The following is a 26874-nucleotide window of genomic DNA, read 5'->3' as shown; positions in this document are numbered from 1 at the left end:
CCCTTAAACAATGTCTCTCGCCATACACTGCAGTCAGTAAACTGCAGTCATCGTTCCAGAGGTTTCTGCAATGTACTTCATAGTTATGTAGTATAAACTCCCTCAACCAATGTCTCTCACCATACACTGCAGTCAGTAGGCTGCAATCATTGTCAGAGAAGTTCTTGCAATAAATTTAATAGTTATGCAGTATAAAACGCCCTTTAACAATGTCTCTCACCATACACTGCAGTCAGTAGGATGCAATCATCGTTCGAGAAGTTTCTGCAAAACATTTCATGGTAATGTAGTAAAAACACCCTAAAACAATGTTTCTCACTATACACTGCAGTGAGTAAGCTGTAATAGTTGTCCGAGACGTTTCTGCAAAACATTTCATAGTAATGCAGTATAAACTCCTCAACCAATGTTTCTCACCATACACTGCAGTCAGTAGGCTGCAATCATCCTTCCAGAGGTTTCTGCAATGTATTTTATAGTTATGTAGTATAAACTCCCCCAACCAAAGTCTCTCACCATACACTGCAGTCAGTAGGATGTAATCATCGTTCGAAAAGTTTCTGCAAAACATTTCATAATAAAGTAGAATAAACTCCCTCAACCAATGTCTCTCACCATACACTGCAGTAAGTAGGATGCAATCATCGTTCGAGAAGTTTCTGCAAAACATTTCATAGTGAAGTAGAATAAACACCTCCAATCAATGTCTCTCATCATCCACTGCAGTCAGTAAGCTGCAATCATCGTTCAATAGGGTTCTGCAATACATTTCATGGTAATGTAGTATAAACACCCTTTAACAATGTCTCTCACCATACACTGCAGTCAGTAAGCTGCAATCATTGTCAGAGAAGTTTCTTCAAAACATTTCATAGTTATGTAGTATAAACTCCCTCAACCAATGTCTCTCACCATACACTGCAGTCAGTAGGCTGCAGTCATCGTTCGAGAAGTTTCTTGAAAACATTTCAATGTAATGTAGTATAAACTCCCTCAAATAATGTATCTCACATCGCATTGCAGTCAGTAGGATGCAATCATTGTCCGAGGAGTTTCAGCAAAACATTTCATAGTAATGTAGTGTACAATCACTCAACCAATGTCTCTCCACCATATACTGCAGTCGGTGGGCTGCCATTATAGTCCGAAAAGTTTCTACAGTAAAAACACCCTTAAACAATGTCTCTCATTATACACTGCAGTGAGTAAGCTGCAATCATTGTCCGAGACGTTTCTGCAAAACATTTCATAGTAATGTAGAATAAACACCCCCAATCAATGTCTCTCATCATACACTGCAGTGAGTAAGCTGCAATCATCGTTCAAGAGGTTTCTGGAATGTATTTCATGGTAATGTAGTATAAACACCCTTTAACAATGTCTCTCACCATACACTGCTGTCAGTAAGCTGCAATCATCGTTCCAGAGGTTTCTGCAATGTATTTCATAGTTATGTAGTATAAACTCCCCCAACCAATGTCTCTCACCATACACTGCAGTCAGTAGGCTGCAATCATCGTTCGAGAAGTTTCTGCAAAACATTTCGTAGTAATGCAGTATAAACTCCCTCAAATAATGTCTCTCACCATACACTGCAGTCAGTAGGCTGCAATCATTGTCCCAGAAGTTTCTGCAAAACATATCATAGTGATGTAGTATACAATCACTCCGAGAAGTTTCTGCAGTAAAAACACCCTTAAACAATGTTTCTCACTATACACTGCAGTGAGTAAGCTGTAATAGTTGTCCGAGACGTTTCTGCAAAACATTTCATAGTAATGCAGTATAAACTCCCTCAACAAATGTTTCTCACCATACACTGCAGTCAGTAGGCTGCAATCATTGTCAGAGAAGTTTTTGCAATAAATTTAATAGTTATGCAGTATAAAACCCCTCAACCACTGCAGTCAGTAGGATGCAATCATCGTTCGAGAAGTTTCTGCAAAACATTTCATAGTAAAGTAGAATAAACACCCCCAATCAATGTCTCTCATCATCCACTGCAGTAAGTAAGCTGCAATCATCGTTCAAGAGGGTTCTGCAATACATTTCATGGTAATGTAGTATAAACGCCCTTTAACAATGTCTCTCACCATACACTGCAGTCAGTAGGCTGCAATCATCGTTCAAGAGGTTGCTGCAATGTATTTCATAGTTATGTAGTATAAACTCCCTCAACCAATGTCTCTCACCATACACTGCAATCATCGTTCGAGAAGTTTCTGCAAAACATTTCAAAGTAATGTAGTATAAACTCCCTCAAATAATGTATCTCACATCGCAATGCAGTCTGTAGGCTGCAATCATTGTCCCAGAAGTTTCTGCAAAACATATCATAGTGTTGTGGTATACAATCACTCAACCAATGTCTCTCACCATATACTGCAGTCGGTGGGCTGCAATTATTGTCCGAGAAGTTTCTGCAGTAAAAACACCCTTAAACAATGTTTCTCACTATACTGCAGTGAGTAAGCTGCAATAGTTGTCCGAGACGTTTCTGCAAAACATTTCATAGTAATGCAGTATAAACTCCTCAACCAATGTTTCTCACCATACACTGCAGTCAGTAGGCTGCAATCATTGTCAGAGAAGTTTTTGCAATAAATTTAATAGTTATGCATTATAAAACCCCTCAACTAATGTCTCTCACCATACACTGCAGTCAGTAGGATGCAATCATCGTTCGAGAAGTTTCTGCAAAACATTTCATGGTGATGTAGTAAAAACACCCTTAAACAATGTCTCTCACCATACACTGCAGTCAGTAAGCTGCAATCATCGTTCCAGAGGTTTCTGCAATGTATTTCATAGTTATGTAGTATAAACTCCCCCAACCAATGTCTCTCACCATACACTGCAGTCAGTAGGCTGCAATCATCGTTCGAGAAGTTTCTGCAAAACATTTCGTAGTAATGCAGTATCAACTCCCTCAAATAATGTCTCTCACCATACACTGCAGTCAGTAGGCTGCAATCATTGTCCCAGAAGTTTCTGCAAAACATATCATAGTGATGTAGTATACAATCACTCCGAGAAGTTTCTGCAGTAAAAACACCCTTAAACAATGTTTCTCACTATACACTGCAGTGAGTAAGCTGCAATCATCGCTCGAGAAGTTTCTGCAAAACATTTCATAGTAATGCAGTATAAACTCCCTCAAATAATGTATCTCACATCGCAATGCAGTCTGTAGGCTGCAATCATTGTCCCAGAAGTTTCTGCAAAACATATCATAGTGTTGTGGTATACAATCACTCAACCAATGTCTCTCACCATATACTGCAGTCGGTGGGCTGCAATTATTGTCCGAGAAGTTTCTGCAGTAAAAACACCCTTAAACAATGTTTCTCACTATACTGCAGTGAGTAAGCTGCAATAGTTGTCCGAGACGTTTCTGCAAAACATTTCATAGTAATGTAGAATAAACACCCCCAATCAATGTCTCTCACCATACACTGCAGTGAGTAAGCTGCAATCATCGCGAGAGGGTTCTGCAATACATTTCATGGTAATGTAGTAAAAACACCCTTAAACAATGTCTCTCACCATACACTGCAGTCAGTAGGATGCAATCATTGTCAGAAAAGTTTTTGCAATAAATTTAATAGTTATGCAGTATAAACTCCCTCAACCAATGTCTCTCACCATACACTGCAGTCAGTAGGATGCAATCATCGTTCGAGAGGGTTCTGCAATACATTTAATGGTAATGTAGTAAAAACACCCTTAAACAATGTCTCTCACCATACACTGCAGTCAGTAAACTGCAGTCATCGTTCCAGAGGTTTCTGCAATGTATTTCATAGTTATGTAGTATAAACTCCCTCAACCAATGTCTCTCACCATACACTGTAGTCAGTAGGCTGCAATCATTGTCCGAGAAGTTTCTGCAAAACATTTCATAGTAATGTAGAATAAACACCCCCAATCAATGTCTCTCATCATACACTGCAGTGAGTAAGCTGCAATCATCGTTCAAGAGGTTTCTGGAATGTATTTCATGGTAATGTAGTATAAACACCCTTTAACAATGTCTCTCACCATACACTGCTGTCAGTAAGCTGCAATCATCGTTCCAGAGGTTTCTGCAATGTATTTCATAGTTATGTAGTATTAACTCCCCCAACCAATGTCTCTCACCATACACTGCAGTCAGTAGGCTGCAATCATCGTTCGAGAAGTTTCTGCAGTAAAAACACCCTTAAACAATGTTTCTCACTATACACTGCAGTGAGTAAGCTGCAATCATCGTTCGAGAAGTTTCTGCAAAACATTTCATAGTAATGCAGTATAAACTCCCTCAAATAATGTATCTCACATCGCAATGCAGTCTGTAGGCTGCAATCATTGTCCCAGAAGTTTCTGCAAAACATATCATAGTGTTGTGGTATACAATCACTCAACCAATGTCTCTCACCATATACTGCAGTCGGTGGGCTGCAATTATTGTCCGAGAAGTTTCTGCAGTAAAAACACCCTTAAACAATGTTTCTCACTATACTGCAGTGAGTAAGCTGCAATAGTTGTCCGAGACGTTTCTGCAAAACATTTCATAGTAATGTAGAATAAACACCCCCAATCAATGTCTCTCACCATACACTGCAGTGAGTAAGCTGCAATCATCGCGAGAGGGTTCTGCAATACATTTCATGGTAATGTAGTAAAAACACCCTTAAACAATGTCTCTCACCATACACTGCAGTCAGTAGGATGCAATCATTGTCAGAGTTTTTGCAATAAATTTAATAGTTATGCAGTATAAACTCCCTCAACCAATGTCTCTCACCATACACTGCAGTCAGTAGGATGCAATCATCGTTCGAGAGGGTTCTGCAATACATTTAATGGTAATGTAGTAAAAACACCCTTAAACAATGTCTCTCACCATACACTGCAGTCAGTAAACTGCAGTCATCGTTCCAGAGGTTTCTGCAATGTATTTCATAGTTATGTAGTATAAACTCCCTCAACCAATGTCTCTCACCATACACTGTAGTCAGTAGGCTGCAATCATTGTCCGAGAAGTTTCTGCAAAACATTTCATAGTAATGTAGAATAAACACCCCCAATCAATGTCTCTCATCATACACTGCAGTGAGTAAGCTGCAATCATCGTTCAAGAGGTTTCTGGAATGTATTTCATGGTAATGTAGTATAAACACCCTTTAACAATGTCTCTCACCATACACTGCTGTCAGTAAGCTGCAATCATCGTTCCAGAGGTTTCTGCAATGTATTTCATAGTTATGTAGTATTAACTCCCCCAACCAATGTCTCTCACCATACACTGCAGTCAGTAGGCTGCAATCATCGTTCGAGAAGTTTCTGCAAAACATTTCATAGTAATGCAGTATAAACTCCCTCAAATAATGTCTCTCACCATACACTTGCAGTCAGTAGGCTGCAATCATTGTCCCAGAAGTTTCTGCAAAACATATCATAGTGATGTAGTATACAATCACTCCGAGAAGTTTCTGCAGTAAAAACACCCTAAAACAATGTTTCTCACTATACACTGCAGTGAGTAAGCTGTAATAGTTGTCCGAGACGTTTCTGCAAAACATTTCATAGTAATGCAGTATAAACTCCTCAACCAATGTTTCTCACCAAACACTGCAGTCAGTAGGCTGCAATCATTGTCAGAGAAGTTTTTGCAATAAATTTAATAGTTATGCATTATAAAACCCCTCAACTAATGTCTCTCACCATACACTGCAGTCAGTAGGATGCAATCATCGTTCGAGAAGTTTCTGCAAAACATTTCATAGTAAAGTAGAATAAACACCCCCAATCAATGTCTCTCATCATACACTGCAGTGAGTAAACTGCAATCATCGCGAGAGGGTTCTGCAATACATTTCATGGTAATGTAGTAAAAACACCCTTAAACAATGTCTCTCACCATACACTGCAGTCAGTAGGATGCAATCATTGTCAGAGAAGTTTTTGCAATAAATTTAATAGTTATGCAGTATAAACTCCCTCAACCAATGTCTCTCACCATACACTGCAGTCAGTAGGATGCAATCATCGTTCGAGAGGGTTCTGCAATACATTTAATGGTAATGTAGTAAAAACACCCTTAAACAATGTCTCTCACCATACACTGCAGTCAGTAAACTGCAGTCATCGTTCCAGAGGTTTCTGCAATGTATTTCATAGTTATGTAGTATAAACTCCCTCAACCAATGTCTCTCACCATACACTGTAGTCAGTAGGCTGCAATCATTGTCAGAGAAGTTTTTGCAATAAATTTAATAGTTATGCAGTATAAACTCCCTCAACCAATGTCTCTCACCATACACTGCAGTCAGTAGGATGCAATCATCGTTCGAGAAGTTTCTGCAAAACATTTCATAGTAAAGTAGAATAAACACCCCAATCAATGTCTCTCATCATACACTGCAGTGAGTAAGCTGCAATCATCGTTCGAGAGGGTTCTGCAATACATTTCATGGTAATGTAGTAAAAACACCCTTAAACAATGTCTCTCACCATACACTGCAGTCAGTAGGCTGCAATCATTGTCAGAGAAGTTCTTGCAATAAATTTAATAGTTATGCAGTATAAACTCCTTCAACCAATGTCTCTCACCATACACTGCAGTCAGTAGGATGCAATCATCGTTCGAGAAGTTTCTGCAAAACATTTCGTAGTAAAGTAGAATAAACACCCCCAATCAATGTCTCTCATCATACACTGCAGTGAGTAAGCTGCAATCATCGTTCGAGAGGGTTCTGCAATACATTTCATGGTAATGTAGTAAAAACACCCTTAAACAATGTCTCTCACCATACACTGCAGTCAGTAGGCTGCAATCATTGTCCCAGAAGTTTCTGCAAAACATATCATAGTGTTGTGGTATACAATCACTCAACCAATGTCTCTCACCATATACTGCAGTCGGTGGGCTGCAATTATTGTCCGAGAAGGTTCTGCAGTAAAAACACCCTTAAACAATGTTTCTCACTATACACTGCAGTGAGTAAGCTGCAATAGTTGTCCGAGACGTTTCTGCCAAACATTTCATAGTAATGTAGAATAAACACCCCCAATCAATGTCTCTCATCATACACTGCAGTGAGTAAGCTGCAATCATCGTTCCAGAGGTTTCTGCAATACATTTCATGGTAATGTAGTATAAACACCCTTTAACAATGTCTCTCACCATACAATGCAGTCAGTAAGCTGCAATCATTGTCAGAGAGGTTTCTGCAATACATTTCATGGTAATGTAGTATAAAACCCTTTAAAACAATGTCTCTCACCATACACTGCCAGTCAGTAGGCTGCAATCATTGTCAGAGAAGTTTCTTCAAAACATTTCATAGTAATGTAGTATAAACACCCTTTAACAATGTCTCACACTATACACTGCAGTTATTAGGCTGCAGTCATCGTTCGAGAAGTTTCTTGAAAACATTTCATTGTAATGTAGTATAAACTCCCTCAAATAATGTCTCTCACCATATACTGCAGTCGGTGGGCTGCCATTATAGTCCGAAAAGTTTCTACAGTAAAAACACCCTTAAACAATGTCTCTCACCATACACTGCAGTGAGTAAGCTGCAATCATTGTCCGAGACGTTTCTGCAAAACATTTCATAGTAATGTAGAATAAACACCCCCAATCAATGTCTCTCATCATACACTGCAGTGAGTAAGCTGCAATCATCGTTCAAGAGGTTTCTGGAATGTATTTCATGGTAATGTAGTATAAACACCCTTTAACAATGTCTCTCACCATACACTGCAGTCAGTAAGCTGCAATCATCGTTCCAGAGGTTTCTGCAATGTATTTCATAGTTATGTAGTATTCTCTCACCATACACTGCAGTCAGTAGGCTGCAATCATCGGTCGAGAAGTTTCTGCAAAACATTTCAAAGTAATGTAGTATAAACTCCCTCAACCAATGTACCTCACATCGCATTGCAGTCAGTAGGCTGCAATCATTGTCAGAGAAGTTTCTGCAATACATTTCATAGTTATGCAGTATAAAACCCTTCAACCAATGTCTCTCGCCATACACTGCATTCAGTAGGCTGCAGTCATCGTTCGAGAAGTTTCTGCCAAACATTTCATAGTAATGTAGTATAAACACTGCAGTCACCATACACCATACACAGTAATCTGCAGTCATTGTTCGAAAAAATTCTGTAATAAATTTCGTAGTTATGTTCACCATACATTTGCAGTCAGTAGGCTGCAATCATTGTCCGAGAAGTTTTTGAAAAATATTTCATAGTAATGTAGTATAAACTCTCTCAAATAATGTCTCTCACTATACACTGCAGTGAGTAAGCTGCAATCATTGTTCGAAAAGTTCCTGCAATACATTTCATAGTAATGAAGTATAAACCCCTCAAATAATGTCTGTCACATTGCATTGTAGTCAGTAAGCTGCAGTCATTGTTCGATAAGTTTCTGCATCACATTTCATAGTTATGTAGTATTAACTCTCTCAAATAATGTTTCTCACCATACACTGCAGTCGGTGGGCTGCAGTCATTGTTCGATAAGTTTCTGCAAAACATTTCATATAATGTAGTATAAACTCCCTCAAATAATGTCTCTCACTATACATTGCAGTGAGTAAGCTGCAATAATTGTTTGAGAAGTCTCTGCAATACATTTTATAGTTATGTAGTATAAACTCTCTCACATTGCATTGCAGTAAGTAAGCTGCAGTGATTGTTCAAGAAGTTTCTGCATCACATTTCATAGTTATGCAGTATAAACTCCCTCAAATAATGTCTCTCGCTATACACTGCAGTCAGTAGGCTGATATTATTATCCGATAAGTTTCTGCAATATATTTCATAGTTGTGTAGAATAAACTCACTCAATAAATGTTTCTCACCATGCATTGCAGTCAGTAAGATGCAATCATTTTCCAAGAGGTTTTTGCAATACAATTCATAGGGTCGTAGCATAAACTTTTTCAACCATAAGTTTCTCATAATACATTGCAGTAAATAAGCTGCTATTGTTGTTCGAAAAGTTTCTGCAAAACATTTCATAGTAATGTAGTATACACTCCCTCAACCAAATGTCTCTCACCATACATTGCAGTTAATAAGCTGCAGTCGTTGTTCGATAAGTTTATGCAAAACTTTTTATAGTTATGTAGTTAGTATAAACTCCCTTAATCAATGTCTCTAAACATACACTGCAGATAGTAAGCTGCATTCATTGTTCGATATGTTTTGGCAAAAATTGCATAGAATTGTATCATAAACTTCCTCAACCAATGTCTCTCACCATACTTTGCACTTTAGTTTGCTGCAATCGTTGTTAGAGAAGTTTTTGCAATACATTTCATAGTTATGTAGGATACATTCCCTTAACCAATGTCTTTCAACATTTATTGCAATTGGTAAGCTGAAATCATTGTGAGAGAAGTTTCTGCAATATATTTCATAGTTATGTAGCCTAAACTTCCTCAACCAATGTCTCTCACATTGCAATGAAGGTAGTAAGCTGCATTCATTGTGAGAGAAGTTTCTGCAATACATTTCATAGTTATGTAGGATACACTCCCTCAACAAGTGTCTTTCAACATTTATTGCAGTTGGTAAGCTGGAATCATTGTTCGAGAAGTTTCTGCAATATATTATATAGTTATGTAGCCTAAACTTGCTCAAACAATATCTCTCACTATTCATTGCAGTTGGTAATCTGCAATCATTGTTCGAGCGGATTTTGCAATACATTTCATAGTGTTGTAGCATACACGCCCTCAACAATTGTCTCTCACCATACATTGCAGTTAGGAAGCTGCAATAGTTGTCCGACACGTTACTGCAATACATTCCATAATTCTAAAATATAAACAACCTCAACCCAATGTCTCTTACCTACATCCCAGTTATTAAGCTCCAATCATTTTTTGAGAAGTTTCTGCCACATATTCCATAAGTGCTGTACTATAAACTGGTAGAAAACCACCACTGTGAACACTGAAGGATCTACTCTGTAAAACAAAATGTAAAAGTGATTAAATCTACAGCAATATACCTTTTTGACATGTACGAGTCTTTTGTTGTAACGTTCTTAACTTGAGTACTCCATAGGACAACAACAATGAAAACCATTTGACTAAGTTGGTGTTGAAAGCAGTCAATGTTATATTGGTTCCCTTAGAACGCAAACTAAAATATCCTTCCAATCATGTTCGTTTGTTGTGTGATGCTTTTAAATATCACTTTCATTAAATAAATTTAAGGTCTAGCTAAATAAGCAAAATAATTAATTTCTTCAACATGGTAGCCTAACACCACACAAGTCAATAAAAATCTAAGTCTAACCATAAGTTTATTCGCTGAAATTGTGACGCAGTTATCAGATATCCATGGAATATTTTAATTATTACTGTTACGTTCGACCACAGGGTTGCCTAACACTACACATCATGGGGGCAAACTAGCCATCTTTTTATTCGCTTAAATTGTGACGCAGTTAAAGGGTATCCATGGAATACATTCTTTATGCTGTTATTTTCGACCATGTGGTAGCCTAACATCAAACTAAGTCTATGGGAAATCTGCCTAACCATCGGATTGCAAAACAAGAAAATAAATAACTATTTGCGTAGGATTCGGGTAATAAATTAAGAATCGGGTAGTATCGCGTGGGCGGGTACCAAGAAAACCCGCAAACACTATTTTATTTGTTAAAATGTATGCTGTATTGGCCCCAAACATGCCAGATTTTCAAATTTTGGTGGTCACCTTTAATCAAACTTCTAAAACTATTTTTGTTATCACCCAGGAGGAAATTTACCTCACTGGGACATTTAAACATCTTTTGTTGTTCATTTATAATCGTCGGAAGACAATTTGGAGAGTAAAAAAAACATCAAGCAAAGTACTTTTTGAAATTCGTAGCAATTACAGCATGATATAATCTGGGGCCTATACATTATAAATGTACAAATCTACATCAATAATCAGGAAATATCTATTTGACATGTACAATTTGTATTTTTAAGCTTTTCATTACCATGAGTACTCAATAGGGCCAACAACTTTTGAAGAACTTCTTTAGGAAGCCTGTTGTTGAGAGAAGTTAATGTAGTGGTCACCTGGGAATGTAAAATGTGCTATCCATCCTTCTAATCATTTTTGTCTGTTGCTTTTACTTTCACTCTCAGAAAAGAAAATTAAAACCAAGTTGATTAGCAAAACGTACGTAATAGAGCGTTGTAACTCAATATTCCTAAGATTCTGTGTCTATTCATAATGTATTTCTTTTTATGAGCTCAGTGCATTTTATTTTTACTCTTACGTTTAAGGTGTCTTAGCTTGAAAACATGCCAGATTTTCAAATATGGTGGTCAAATTTAGTCAAAATTCTTATACTCATCCTGGAGGAAATTGACCTTACTGGGACATTCAAACATTCATTTAGAATCGTCGGAGAACAATTTGGGGAGTAAAGACCTCCAGCAAAGTACTTTTTGAAAACTTGTAGCAATTATACCATGCCCGAGATTATAATCTGGGGCCTATATAAATGAATAAATCTCCATCAATAAAACGTCACGGCCAAACGGCACTACCTAACGTTGAAACAAAATGTTTACCCTCATTTTTTATGAAATCAATTCAAACAATGTAATTAAATGAATATACTTGCGAACAATAAACGTGATGATTTCTTGCAGAAGCTTTTGTACGATCCAACAAGGGTACGTGTGTGTCTTTCGAAGAGATAGAGGTTGCAGAGACCTTAAAGCACGCCCTCAACTTTTAACCAGGAGGTATCTTTGGGTACAAAATTGAAAAAAGAGAACTTCTATATTTTGTTTTATCTATGTCTGAAATTGCTTGAAGGATATAACTCTATGAAAAGTTAATGTAACTAGAAAAGCAAACTATTTACAGACAATCGGGTAAAGAAAAATGATGCAGACAACCATTTGACAAAGCTGGTTTTGAAAGCAGTTAATGTATTGGTTCAGTTAGAATGCAAACTAAAATATCCTTCTAATCCATGTTCGTTTGTTGTGTGATGCTTTTAAATATCACTTTCATTATTATAAATTTAAGGTCTAGCTAAATAGCCAAAAACAAAATTCTTCCACATGGTAGCTTACCACCACACTAAGTCAATGAGAAATCTAAGCCTAACCATATGTTTATTCGCTGAAATTGTGACGCAGTTATAAGATATCCTTGAAATATTTTCATTATTGCTGCTACGTTCGACCACATGGTTGCCTAACACTACACTAAGTCAATGGAGTAAACTAGCCTAGCCATCTTTTTATTCGCTGAAATTGTGACGCAGTTATAAGATATCCATGGAATATTTTCATTATTGCTGTTACGTTCGACCACTTGGTTGCCTAACACTGCACTAAGTCAATGGGGTAAACTAGCCTAGCCATTTCTTTCTTCGCTGAAATTGTGACGCAGTTATAAGATATCCAGGAAATATTTTCGTTATTGCTGTTACATACGACCGCATGGTTGCCTAACACTACACTAAGTCAATGAGATATCTTAGCCTAACCATCTGTTTATTCATTATAAGATATCCTTTGAATATTTTCATTATTGCTGTTACGTTCGACTGCATCGTTGCCTAACACTACACTAAGTCTATGATTTAAACTAGTCTTGCCATCTGTTTATTCGCTGAAATTGTGACGCAGTTATAAGATATCCATGGAATATTTTCAATATTGCTGTTACGTACGACCGCTTGGTTGCCTAACACTACACTAAGTCAATTGGGTTAACTTGCCTAGCTTTCTGTTTATTCGCTGAATTTGTGACGCAGTTATAAGATATCCATGGAATATTTTTATTATTACTGACCGCATGGTTGCCTAACACCACACTTAGTCAATGAGAAATCTACCTTTAGTCAAACTTCTTAAAATAATTTTGTTATCTATTAACCTGGAGGGAATTGACCTTGCTGGGACATTCAAACACCTGTTTTGTTCATTTAGACAACTTGTAACAATTATACTATGCCCGAGATTATAATCTGGGGCCTATATATATATATTTAAATAAATAAATCTCCATCAATAATTGAAAATATATTTTTGACGTAAGCCAGTGCATTTGAAGCAAAATGTTTACCCTCATTTTGATGGAAATCAATTCAAACAATGTAATTAAATGAATATACTTGCGAACAATTCACGTGGTGATTTCTTGCAGAAGCTTGTGTACGTACACGATCCCACAAGGGAACGTGTTTGTCTTTCGAAGAGATAGAAGTTATAGAGACCTTGAAGCACGCCCCCAACCAAACCAGTACAAAAATGAAAAAAAGAGGACATTTTTTATATCTTTGTCTGAAATTGCTTGAAGGATATAACTCTATGAAAAGTTAAATTAAACTAGAAAAGCAAACTATTTACAGACAATCTGGTAGATAAAAATGATGCAAACAACCATAGAAAAAACCTGGAATAGCATCAGTATTAACTGAATATTTGAATATTTTCATTATTGCTGTTACGTTCGACCGCATGGTTGCCTAACACCACACTAAGTCAATGAGAAATCTAAGCCTAACCATCTGTTTATTCGCTGAAATTGTGACGCAGTTATAAGATATCCATGGAATATTTTCATTATTGCTGTTACGTTCGACCACATGGTTGCCTAACACTACACTTAGTCAATGAGAAATCTACCTTTAGTCATAACTTCTTAAACTAATTTTGTTATCTATCATCCTGGAGGAAATTGACCTTACTGGGACATTCAAACATCTTTTTTGTTCATTTAGACACAACTTGTAGCAATTATACTATGCCCGAGATTATAATCTGGGGCCTATATATATTTAAATGAATAAATCTCCATCAATAATTGAAAATATCTTTTTGACGTAAGCCAGTGCATTTGAAGTAAAATGTTTACTCTCATTTTGATGGAAATCAATTCAAACAATTGAATTAAATGAATATACTTGCAAACAATTCACGTGGTGATTTCTAGCAGAAGCTTGTGTACGATCCCACAAGGGTACGTGTGTGTCTTTCGAAGGGATGGAAGTTGCAGAGACCTTGAAGCACGCCCCCAACCAAACCAGGAGGTATCTCTGGGTACAAAAATGAAAAAAGAGGACATTTTTTATATCTATGTCTAAAATTGCTTGAAGGATATAATTCTATAAAAAGTTAAATTAAACTAGAAAAGCAAACTATTTGCAGACAATCGGGTAAAGAAAAATGATGCAAACAACCATAGAAAAAACCTGGAATAGCATCAGTATTAACTTTTTACTTCAATTAATAAAAAATTATTAAAATTTAGCTCTTCCCTACCGACTAGAACAGCCATATTAAATGTTTAAAACTACATTAATATCCTTTTGACATGTACGAGTTTTTCCCCCTCATGTTCTTAACTTGAGTGCTCCAGAGGACAACAACAATGAAAACCTTTTGACTTAGCTGGTTTTGAAAGCAGTTAATGTATTGGTTCAGTTAGAATGCAAACTAGAATATCCTTCAATTCATGTTCGTATGTTGTGTGATGCTTTTAAATATGATTTTCATTAAATAAATTTAAGTTCGAGCTAAATTATAAATTTGTTCCACATGGTAGCCTAACATCACACTAAGTCAATGAGAATTCTAAGCCTAACCATATGTTTTTTTCGCTGAAATTGTGACGCAGTTATAAGATATCCATGGAATATTTGTTATCATTGCTGTTACGTTCGACCACATGGATGCCTAACACAACACTAAGTCAATGGGGTAAACTAGCCTAGCCATCTTTTTATTCGCTGAAATTGTAACGCAGTTATGAGATATCCGTTGAATATTTTCATTATTGCTGTTACGTTCGACCACATGGTTGCCTAACACCACACTAAGTCAATGAGAAATCTAAGCCTAACTATATGTTCATTCGCTGAAATTGTGACGCAGTTATAAGATATCCATGGAATATTTTCATTATTGCTGTTACGTTCGACCACATGGTTGCCTAACACTACACTAAGTCAATGGGATTAACTTGCCTAGCTTTGTCTATTCGCTGAAATTGTGACGCAGTTATAAGATATCCATTGAATATTTTCATTATTGCTGTTACGTTCGACCGCATGGTTGCCTAACACCACACTAAGTCAATGAGAAATCTAAGCCTAACCATCTGTTTATTCGCTGAAATTGTGACGCAGTTATAAGATATCCATGGAATATTTTCATTATTGCTGTTTTCGTTCGACCACATGGTTGCCTAACACTACACTTAGTCAATGAGAAATCTACCTTTAGTCAAACTTCTTAAACTAATTTTGTTATCTATCATCCTGGAGGAAATTGACCTTACTGGGACATTCAAACATCTTTTTTGTTCATTTAGACACAACTTGTAGCAATTATACTATGCCCGAGATTATAATCTGGGGCCTATATATATTTAAATGAATAAATCTCCATCAATAATTGAAAATATCTTTTTGACGTAAGCCAGTGCATTTGAAGTAAAATGTTTACTCTCATTTTGATGGAAATTAATTCAAACAATGCAATTAAATGAATATTCTTGCAAACAATTCACGTGGTGATTTCTAGCAGAAGCTTGTGTACGATCCCACAAGGGTACGTGTGTGTCTTTCGAAGGGATGGAAGTTGCAGAGACCTTGAAGCACGCCCCCAACCAAACCAGGAGGTATCTTTGGGTACAGAATTGAAAAAAGAGGACATTTTTTATATCTATGTCTAAAATTGCTTGAAGGATATAATTCTATAAAAAGTTAAATTAAACTAGAAAAGCAAACTATTTGCAGACAATCGGGTAAAGAAAAATGATGCAAACAACCATAGAAAAAACCTGGAATAGCATCAGTATTAACTCTTTACTTCAATTAATTAAAATCATTAAAATTAAGCTCTTCCCTACAGACTAGAACAGCCATATTAAATGTTTAAATCTGCATCAATATCTTTTTGACATGTACGAGTTTGTTGTTCTAATGTTCTTAACTTGAGAACTCCATAGGACAACAACAATGAATACAATTTGACTTAGCTGGTTTTGAAAGCAGTTAATGTATTGGTTCAGTTAGAATGCAAACTAGAATATCCTTCCATTCATGTTCGTATGTTGTGTGATCCTTTTAAATGTGATTTTCATTAAATAAATTTAAGTTCGAGCTAAATAATAAATTTCTTCCACATGGTAGCCTAACACCACACTAAGTCAATGAGAATTCTAAGCCTAAACATATGTTTTTTTTCGCTGAAATTGTGACGCAGTTAAAAGATATCCATGGAATATTTGTTATCATTGCTGTTACGTTCGACCACATGGATGCCTAACACAACACTAAGTCAATGGGTTAAACTAGCCTAGCCATCTTTTTATTCGCTGAAATTGTAACGCAGTTATGAGATATCCATTGAATATTTTCATTATTGCTGTTACGTTCGACCACATGGTTGCCTAACACCACACTAAGTCAATGAGAAATCTAAGCCTAACTTTCTGTTTATTCGCTGAAATTGTAACGCAGCTATAAGATATCCATGGAATATTTTCATTATTGCTGTCACGTTCGACCACATGGTTGCCTAACACCACACTAAGTCAATGAGAAATCTAAGCCTAACCATCTGTTTATACGCTGAAATTGTGACGCAGTTATAAGATATCCATTGAATATTTTCGTTATTGCTGTTACATACGACCGCATAGTTGCCTAACACTACACTAAGTCAATGAGATATCTAAGCCTAACTTTCTGTTTATTCGCTGAAATTGTGACGCAGTTATAAGATATCCATTGAATATTTTCATTATTGCTGTTACGTTCGACTACATGGTTGCCTAACACCACACTACGTCAATGAGAAATCTAAGCCTAACCATCTGTTTATTCGCTGAAATTGTGACGCAGTTATAAGATATCCATGGAATATTTACATTATTGCTGTTACGTACGACCGCTTGGTTGCCTAACACTACACTAAGTCGATGGGGTTGACTTGCCTAGCTTTCTGTTTATTCGCTGAAATTGTGACGCAGTTATAAGATATTCATGGTAAATTTTTTATTATTACTGCTACATTCGACCGCATGGTTGCCTAACACCACACTTAGTCAATGAGAAATCTACCTTTAGTCAAACTTCTTAAAATAATTTTGTTATCTATTATCCTGGAGGAAATTGACCTTGCTGGGACATTCAAACATCTGTTTTGTTCATTTAGACAACTTGTAGCAATTATACCATGCTCGAGATTATAATCTGGGGCCCATATATATATATTTAAATAAATAAATCTCCATCAATAATTGAAAATATATTTTTGACGTAAGCCAGTGCATTTGAAGCAAAATGTTTACCCTCATTTTTGATGGAAATCATTCAAACAATGTAATTAAACGAATATACTTGCAAACAATTCACGTGGTGATTTCTTGCAGAAGCTTGTGTACGATTCCACGAGGGTACGTGTGTGTCTTTGAAAGATAGAAGTTGCAGAGACCTCGAAGCACACCCCAACCAAACCAGGAGGTATCTTTGGGTACAAAAATGAAAAAAAGAGGACATTTTTCATATCTTTGTCTGAAATTGCTTGAAGGATATAACTCTATGAAAAGTTACATTAAACTAAAAAAGCAAACTATTTACAGACAATCGGGTAGATAAAAATGATGCAAACAACCATAGAAAAAACCTGGAATAGCATCAGTATTAACTTTTTACTTCAATTAATAAAAAATCATTAAAATTAAGCTCTTCCCTACAGACTAGAACAGCCATATTAAATGTTTAAAACTACATTAATATCTTTTTGACATGTACGAGTTTCCCCCCCCCCCCTCATGTTCTTAACTTGAGTACTCCATAGGACAACAACAATGAAAACCATTTGACTAAGCTGGTTTTGAAAGCAGTTAATGTATTGGTTCAGTTAGAATGCAAACTAGAATATCCTTCCATTCATGTTCGTATGTTTTGTGATGCTTTTAAATAAGATTTTCATTAAATAAATTTAAGTTCGAGCTAAATAATAAATTTCTTCCACATGGTAGCCTAACATCACACTAAGTCAATGAGAATTCTAAGCCTAACCATATGTTTTTTTTCGCTGAAATTGTGACGCAGTTATAAGATATCCATGGAATACTTTTTATCATTGCTTGCTGTTACGTTCGACCACATGGATGCCTAACACAACACTAAGTCAATAGGGTAAACTAGCCTAGCCATCTTTTTATTCTAAGCCTAACCATACGTTCGACAACATGGTTGCCTAACACCACACTAAGTCAATGAGAAATCTAAGCCTAACCATCTGTTTATTCGCTGAAATTGTAACACAGTTATAAGATATCCATGGAATATTTTCATTATTGCTGTTACGTTCGACTATATGGTTGCCTAACACTTCACTAAGTCAATCGAGTAAACTAGCCTAGCCATCTGTTTATTCGCTGACATTGTGACGCAGTTATAAGATATCCATGGAATATTTTCATTATTGCTGTTACGTTCGACTACATGGTTGCCTAACACCACACTAATTCAATGAGAAATCTAGGCCTAACCATCTGTTTTTTCGCTGAAATTGTGACGCAGTTAAGATATCCATGGAATATTTTCATTATTGCTGTTGCGTTCGACCACATGGTTGCCTAACATTTCACTAAGTCAATGAGAAATCTAAACCTAACCATCTGTTTATTCGCTGAAATTGTGACGCAGTTATAAGATATCCATGGAATATTTTCATTATTGCTGTTACGTTCGACCACATGGTTGCCTAACACTACACTAAGTCAATGGGGGAATCTAGCCTAGCCATCTGTTTATTCACTGAAATTGTTACGCAGTTATAAGATATCCATGGAATATTTTCATTATTGCTGTTATGTTCGACTACATCATTGCCTAACACCACACTAAGCCAATGAGAAATCTAAGCCTAACCATCTGTTTATTCGCTGAAATTGTGACGCAGTTATAAGATATCCATGGAATACATTAGTTATTGCTGTTACTTTTGACCACGTGATAGCCTAACAACACACTCAGTCTCTGGGAAATCTGCCTAACCATCGGTTTGCAAAACAACAAAATAAATAAATAACACTTTGCGTAGGATTCGGGTAATAAATTAGGAACCGGGTATTAACGCGTGGGGCGGGTACCCGGATTACCCGTGCAAACACTATTTTATATGTTTAATTGTATGCTCTGTTTAAATGTATGCTCTGTTAGCCCCAAACACGCCAGATTTTCAAATTATGGTGGTCACCTTTAATCAAACTTCTTCAACTATTTTTGTTATCATCCTGGAGGAAATTTACCTCACTGGGACATGTAAACATCTTTTGTTATTCATTTATAATCGTCGGAATACAATTTGGAGAGTAAAGACCTAGGGCAAAGTACTTTTTGAAAATTCGTAGCAATTGCATGATATAATTTGGGGCCTATACATAATAAATGTACAAATCTACATCAATAATCAGGAAATATCTATTTGACATGTACAATTTGTATTTTTAAGCTTTTCATTACCATGAGTACTCGATAGGGCCATCAACTTTTGAAGAATTTCTTTAGGAAACTTGTTGAAAGTAGTTAATGTATTGGTCACCCGGGAATGTAAAATGTACTATCCTTCTATCAATAGTGTATTTCTTTTAATGAGCTCTGTTCAATTTAATTCTAGTCTTACATTTTACATGTTGAAAGGTATGCTGTATTGGCCCCAAACATGCCAGATTATCAAATTATTGTGGTCACCTTTAGTCGAACTTCTTAAACTATTTTTTTCCCCTATCATCCTGGAGGAAATTTAACTCACTGGGACATTCAAATATTATTATTTTTTTACAAAGCTGGTGTTGAAAGTAGTTAACGTATTGGTTCCCTTGGAATGTCAAAATTCATTACAATTAAGCTTTTCACACATACTAGTGTTACGAGACTGCTATCTATCTATAAGAGAGATCAAACCCCTCGAGATTAACCAACAGTCACGACCATAAAAGAAGAGACGGGAAAGGAGAATTTGTTCTGTTAAACTAGCATTAAAGCATACATTAAGTTAACACATATAACAAATACATTTCAATTACTTACAATAGAATGAAGTCGCTGAGAGCATGGCGTGGTTCCTGGTAGGTCGGCGAAAGTTGTTCTGTACAGTTGGCTAGTCAGGTTTTCGGAAGGAGCGTGGTTTTGAAATTGACCAATATATATATTTTGTAGAAAAGGTCTTCTTGAAAAGGTTCCAAGTAAAGGTAATATACAACAGTCCAAATCGAGAACATCAAAATGAACGAGAGTATCCTCTAGGTAAATGGATTGACGGAAAGTAAGTTCAACTACCGAGAGAGAGAGAGATGAATCAGCATAGATGTACCGTATTCATTGCGTATGATACAGTAACAACCGCGTGGAAGCAGGTACGGCAATGTAAAATTTAGCAAAGTAGAACGGCGTTGACAGATAATGAAAAGATAGGCAACATGTGTAGTGAAGAGAAGACGCCGTTCTTGGAAGTAGTGAATTGAATTGAACTGAACCAATTCAGTTAAAGCTACTGCCAAAGAAGAGTTTGCAAGGCGTAGCGATTACGTAATACTTTAATTGTATTAACACAGCTACTGCCAAATAGGATCTAGCACGGCTTAGCGATTACGTAACTCTTTAATTGTATTAACACAGTTACTACCAAAGAGGAGCTGCACGGCGTAGCGATTACGTAACACTTTAATTGTATTAACACATTCTTAAGGTTTACACAATAAATTAAACATAGCTACGTACAAAGTATTAATGATTTAATTCATTCAAAGGGCACACAATTAAACTACGTACGACAGATGTACATTCCTTGAATAGAACACACAGACATCATAACACTAGTACAACCATATTAAATGTATAAATCTACATCAATAATCAGGAAAATCGCTTTTGGCATACACGACTTTTGCTCCTGAGCTCGCCTTTACTATGTGTACTACATATGGGATGGTTTGGTAGTGCCGTTTGGCCGTGACGTTTTGTATCCCGTATGACGGGTCACGTAAAAAGCACATATGGCCCCGACAATTGAAGTTTTTGTTTTAAAAGCTGCAGTGTGGAAAGTAGTTAACCTATTGGTTCCTTGAGAATTTAAAATGTACTATCCTTCCAATCATGTACGTCCGTTGTGTGATGTATTTACTATCACTTTCATTAAAGAAAATTAAGGCCTAGTTAAATAGCAAACCGTATGCGAAACAGCGTTGTAACAGTCATATTCCTAAGAGACTCTGTCAATAAAAAATGTATTACTTTTCATTTGCTCAGTGCATTTTACTTTGACTCCAAACTTGCATAGGCCTATGTTTAAGATATGCTGCATTGGCCTCAAATATGCCATATTATATTCAATTATGGTCACCTTTGGTCAAACTTCTTAAACTATTTTTTTTATCACCCAAGAGGGAAGTTACCTCACTGGGCACCCGATACACATCTCTACATTTTGTACCACGGTAAGAACTCGTTCGTGCTCGTAATTCCGCAGCATGTTCTATGAGATACACGGTAGGTAACTGGACCCATGCTATAAGTCAAAGAATTATCGGGAGTAAGTGCATGGCGTTTGTAATCAAGCAGTTCCGTCGTCTGTCAACGTGCAGGTCCATCGTCTTCCAGTAGTATTGCTTGCAAATCCGAGACATTCTGCTTCTTATGGAATACTTGTATAAATATTCGTACTAAGTTATACATTAGGCTATATAGCCTAGGATTAGCCTTAGCTAGGTCAACCTTAACTAGCGCTACTGTAGAACAAAAATATATGCAGGCTCACTGCAACTTCTTAGACCAGCTAGACTATGTAACTGGTCCATGTAGTAATGATATGTGAGAAATTACATTGTGTTATTATTAGGTAGCCTAGGCCTAAATGGAATAATTGTAAAAATATTCGTAAGTTATATAGTAGGCTATATAGCCTAGGATTAGCCTTAGCTAGGTCAACCTTAACTAGCGCTACTGTAGAACAAAAATATATACAGGCTCACTGCAACTTCTTAGACCAGCTAGACTATCAATATATTGGAGTGTGTTACTGCGCAACCTGAGCTTGGTATCCTGTTTAGTGACAATTTATTTTTCTCTACTCATATTGATAAGATTTGCTCTAGGACCAGCAGAACCCTTGGCTTCCTTAATAGGAATTTGCGCTCCTGCCCACCAGAATTACGTGGATTGGCCTATATGTCTATGTGTCATTCTACTCTTGAATATTCAGCTCAGATTTGGGACCCCTATAAGGTCTCAGACCAAGATAAAATAGAAAAATATCAAAGGAAGGCAGCACGCTTTGTAACTCGAGATTTCTGTAGGCAATCCAGCGTCACTGAGATCCTGAAGACTTTGAAGTGGGAACCCCTCACAGAAAGAAGTAAAAGGGCCAGACTTATGCTCTTTTACCAAATTATCAATGGCCTAATTGCAGTCCCAAACCAGACAAACCTTCTTGAAACCAGGGAGGCGTGGCCGCTATACTCAAATTCCACATAATCATCGTGCTTTTCAGTATAGCTTCTATCCTAGGACCATAAAAGACTGGAATACATTATCCTTGGCCGTTAAAGAGAGCCCTAGTCTTGAGGTGTTTAAGACAAGATTGCCCACACATTATTATTAGCTCTGCTGCGCTGCACACCAAGATCCTCGTTGTGATACCCGAGAGGGGTTTTAACGAGTATCCTACAGAAACAGAAACTATGTAACTGGCCCATGTAGTAATGATCTGTGAGAAATTTCTTTGTTATTATTGGGTAGCCTAGGCCTAAATGGAATATTGTAAAAATATTCATACTGAGTTATACAGTAGGCTAGCTATATAGGCTATATAGCCTAGGATTAGTCTTAGCTAGGTCATCCAGAACTAGCTATACTGTAGAACAAAAATATAAGCAGGCTCGCTGCAACTTCTTAAGCCAGCTAGATTATGTAACTGGCCCATGTAGTAAAATAGACCTGGTAGTGGTATAGTCCTTGCATTAACATTTCTAGCAATATTGTAAGGGCTATATAAGTATAACAACATTCTGTGAGTTAAGCAGGATTGATGCATTTGCCCCAAAGTATAGCATGCTAAATATTGAAGGCTTCAAAATGTAGCCTCCTGAGTACCTGGATTCAGCCTTTAGTTTTAAATGTGTAAGTTCTTAATGAACACACAAGATGACTGAATGTCCCAGCGAGGTAAATTTCTCCAGGATGGTTATTAAAACACTGATACAAAAATTTTGACCAACCAATATTTTTAGGTGTTGACATTAATTCAACTTAAAGCCCCATCCTGCATTTGGTGTAAACAAACTTCAGTGCCTGCAACCACACCTTCTTATTGATAATTCTTTCTTGGCTGTTTTGCAAGTTTAGAACTGAACTAGCTGAAGCAAGCTCTGTTTACAAACAAAACCATTTTCAAATGATATTTTGATCTATTACAATTCCTGTGTGCATGTGCTGAAGCCCACTGGCACATTCTCTGCATGAGCACTGCACTGTATATAAACACACCAGCTGTTGTCAATATTTTGAAGATATTTCCTCATAATTTGAATTATTGCCAAGATATGTGGAACTAGATGAGGGAGTTACTCTGTGAAATTGTGAAATCTGTCAGTACTGAAGGAGATGATTATATATTGTACATTCAAACTCCTTATGGGGATTTTTAAGTCGTATCTTGGTATGGATTAACTGCTTAATGAAGTATGTCACCATGCATAATTGGCACCGGACAAGGAAAACAGATATTTGTTTCCACATACATGAAGATCTATAAGTGTTACTGTTATTTTGTCCATGCAAGTTTGTTAAGCCAAAGCACCTAGTTGTTAGCCTAACTGTATATCCCATGCACTTGTTTACATTTCTGAAATTTGACAGCCTCCATGGTGATATTGGACAATTAAATTTCCGAGCAAAAATTATACCTTCTCCAGTAATGTGCTGAAGGAGTAATTTTAATTTCCAATTATAGGCATCAAACTTGAATTAGCTCAGGGCACTTAATAATTAGGCACGACAAATTGAAAAGTAACCCTGGCAATCCACTGCCCAGCTGTACACCACCCATCTATATGTGATACTATGCACCATGATTTGATTCAGTGAAGAAGAGGATTTTGACAAAATTTTAGTTACTCTTATCTTATAGAAATTAATAATCTGCTTAATTTGTTGCTATATCCCTTTTTACTTAATCATGAAGTATTTCATAGTTTTTGGTCCTACAGACATTTTGGCGTGTCCATATTGATTTATATGACGAAAATGCATTTGTTCCCGGCACAGATAATATGCAAGCCAAAAAGCAGAAGCTTTTTTGTTCACTTACCATGGTGAACCTGGATAGAACAGTGACCAAAACTCCTTTTGAACTACTTTACTAAAATAAGTCATCTGTAGGTGCTGCTGACAAGACATCATTAGGTAAGACTTATACCATCATAAGGCTGACAAAATGCAATAACCTGCCAGTATAATACAGAAAAATCATAAGTGCATGTTGAAATTGACCAAAGATTTTAGAATTCACTTCTAAAATCTCCGGTCAACCCAACAACTAATTGTGAGAGATATTGTAAATCAAACTATATGCAGCATTTGGAATGAGTACAGTGTGTAGTACCAAACTTCATTTACACTTGACAGAAAACCATGCCTGACTTATCTGGATATGATGTTGCCCTCCCAGTGTTCCATGCATATGGCCATAAGTTTTCATGCCAGGTAAGTTGCTTCATTCAATTTGTTCTATATTTTGGGATTAGGGAAAGGTATACTTTGGACATTGAAGGATTATAATCAATCTTTTGAGATATTTTTTAATGTAATTTTCCACATATAATTTGTGTTGACCTTTATATACTTGAATGTGGTAGATTTATACATTTTTGTGATGCACAACAGTTTAAATGTCAATGCAATAAATGCTTGACACTGTAAGCATAGCTCACCAGGAGCTCACCAGAATGGTCACGTTTTGGGTTTCCATTAAGCAATTGTTGTCAATGGTTTCTATAAATCTTCATTTTATTTGCTGTGAAATAAAGTGCAATGCAGTTCTTATGAATGCATGTACTTAAGTGGCATACAAACTCTGTATGTATACATAAACATACACATGTGCTGGGCCCTTTTTTATGAGGTTCCTCAATAATGCTCAAAAATGGCAATTGTGGGCTGTGCCTTCATTTGGCGTTTCGACCATACACTACCCCCGCCCCCTTGTTTTGGTATATGTAAACACCCACACTTGTGCATGATGCCCAACTCAAATTGTAATAGCCATGTTTCAACCAAGGGGTTTATGTGAGTAAGTGTTAGGAATAAATGTTTTGTGGTTCGCTTGCCCATTAAACTGTTATGGTTCTGCATTGTCAGTTTTTTTGTGAATAAGCACTGACCATATAACAGGGACATATATCCTATAGCTAACATACAATCTGGCATCAAGATGAATTATGCCATGTCATAAGTCGTCATGACAACAAGCTATCCCAAACTTGTGCGTAACTGCCAGTCCCTTTGCTACACATGAGAGCTGTGATTTAAATAGTTCATATTGGCTTGGTGTTTGTTGCCTTTAGGGTCATTCCATATCAGATCACCAAATTTTGGGGTAAGTTGTAGTTCGACATCTTTGAAAATCCCCAAATTTATTGTATGATTGGACCACCATGAAATAAGCATATTCTGAAAATTTCAGGTGCATTGCTTTACAATTGGCCGATATATCACACTTTGAAATTCCGCAATTTGTCGCCACCATGGCATTTTGGCATTTTCTTGACTTTTGAGGTCTCATTTCTCAGCAATTAAACATTCTACTACCTTTCTATTACAAATGCCTATAGAGTCTATCCCATAGAACAGAAAAATAAAAAATTAGGCTACAAAAATATTTTTTTGTGGAGTTTGGTCAACTTAAAAGTGTCAAAATATTAGATTTTTGTACTTTTCACTAAAAAATGTGCTATTTTTAGTGATGAATTGCTCCTTAAAGACCAACTATGGAGACTATTCGATGCACATAAAATCCCACCATTTTGCATGTATGTAATCCTTAACTTACTCCAATTACATTGCCGTAATTAACTTTACCAATTTCGGACATTAAATACGTGAAAAATGGGAAGAAAAGTCAGCTTTTTATGAAACCTGTTTCAGACATTCCTGAAACATTCCAAAGTCATCAGGTGACCGTGTGACGTCACTGTTTGTATACCTCAGTCACAACAATACTTTTAGTGTGTAAAGTTGTATACTTGAGCTGCCAAAAACATCAATGATATTACTCCTTTTCTCCCGAAATGCCACAATTCTGTGTTGTTGGAGGTTGCAGTTATACAACAAAAGCATCAGCTTTTTTAGATTTCCGAGTAAAAGAACCGACGTAAAACGCCGCAGACTTTGGATCAATTTTTTGAGATCCACTCGGAAAGATTTTTCGGCACCGGGAGTATCTCATGCCCATGAGTCCACATGCATGACCCTGCCTCTGTGTGAGCAAATGTCTCATTCTGCGAAAGTTATATTCTGTCGATAGCTGTGTCGGACCATGGTAGGACATAGCTAATGTGAAATTGACCGTAAACAAGCTCTGGACGTCCTTACATGTAACATTATATCATGCAATTGACAGTATAATATTTACTGTAAGAGATGACCGTGTATATACCGTGCCTATAGGGTAGCATTGTTAGTACATGTATAGTGAGTGGGCTCACAGCATGTGTAAATAGTCATGTTAGGATTTCATCGCATTTATCTATTTCCTTTGTTGTATTCCAGTATCGTGAGTTCGTGATACATTGTGTTATATTGTCCATTATGTTTATTCCGGC

General features: G+C 36.6%; 1 long non-coding RNA gene across 13 annotated transcripts; it reads right to left on the bottom strand.

The window, feature by feature from the left end:
* Positions 1–2136: 2136 nt before the first annotated feature.
* LOC139960492 (uncharacterized) lies at positions 2137–20521 on the bottom strand. 13 transcript variants are annotated; one of them, XR_011790534.1, is made up of 8 exons: positions 20087–20521; positions 17384–17510; positions 15536–15661; positions 13940–14069; positions 13152–13249; positions 11635–11766; positions 9859–9974; positions 2137–2222 (listed from the first exon to the last, which is right to left on the bottom strand). It is a non-coding gene; the product is annotated as an uncharacterized lncRNA (long non-coding RNA). The 13 variants fall into 13 exon arrangements; XR_011790535.1 differs by lacking the exon at positions 2137–2222 and adding an exon at positions 6588–6638; XR_011790544.1 differs by lacking the exon at positions 2137–2222 and adding an exon at positions 6588–6638 and having other exon boundaries at positions 11639–11766.
* Between the last annotated feature and the right edge of the window lie 6353 nt (positions 20522–26874).

The sequence above is a fragment of the Apostichopus japonicus genome, chromosome 19, assembly GCF_037975245.1.
Source record: "Apostichopus japonicus isolate 1M-3 chromosome 19, ASM3797524v1, whole genome shotgun sequence".
In the NCBI taxonomy this organism is placed as follows: domain Eukaryota; kingdom Metazoa; phylum Echinodermata; class Holothuroidea; order Aspidochirotida; family Stichopodidae; genus Apostichopus; species Apostichopus japonicus.
The sequence above is the reverse complement of the archived record's forward strand: the minus strand, read 5'-3'. Positions and strand labels throughout refer to the sequence as shown.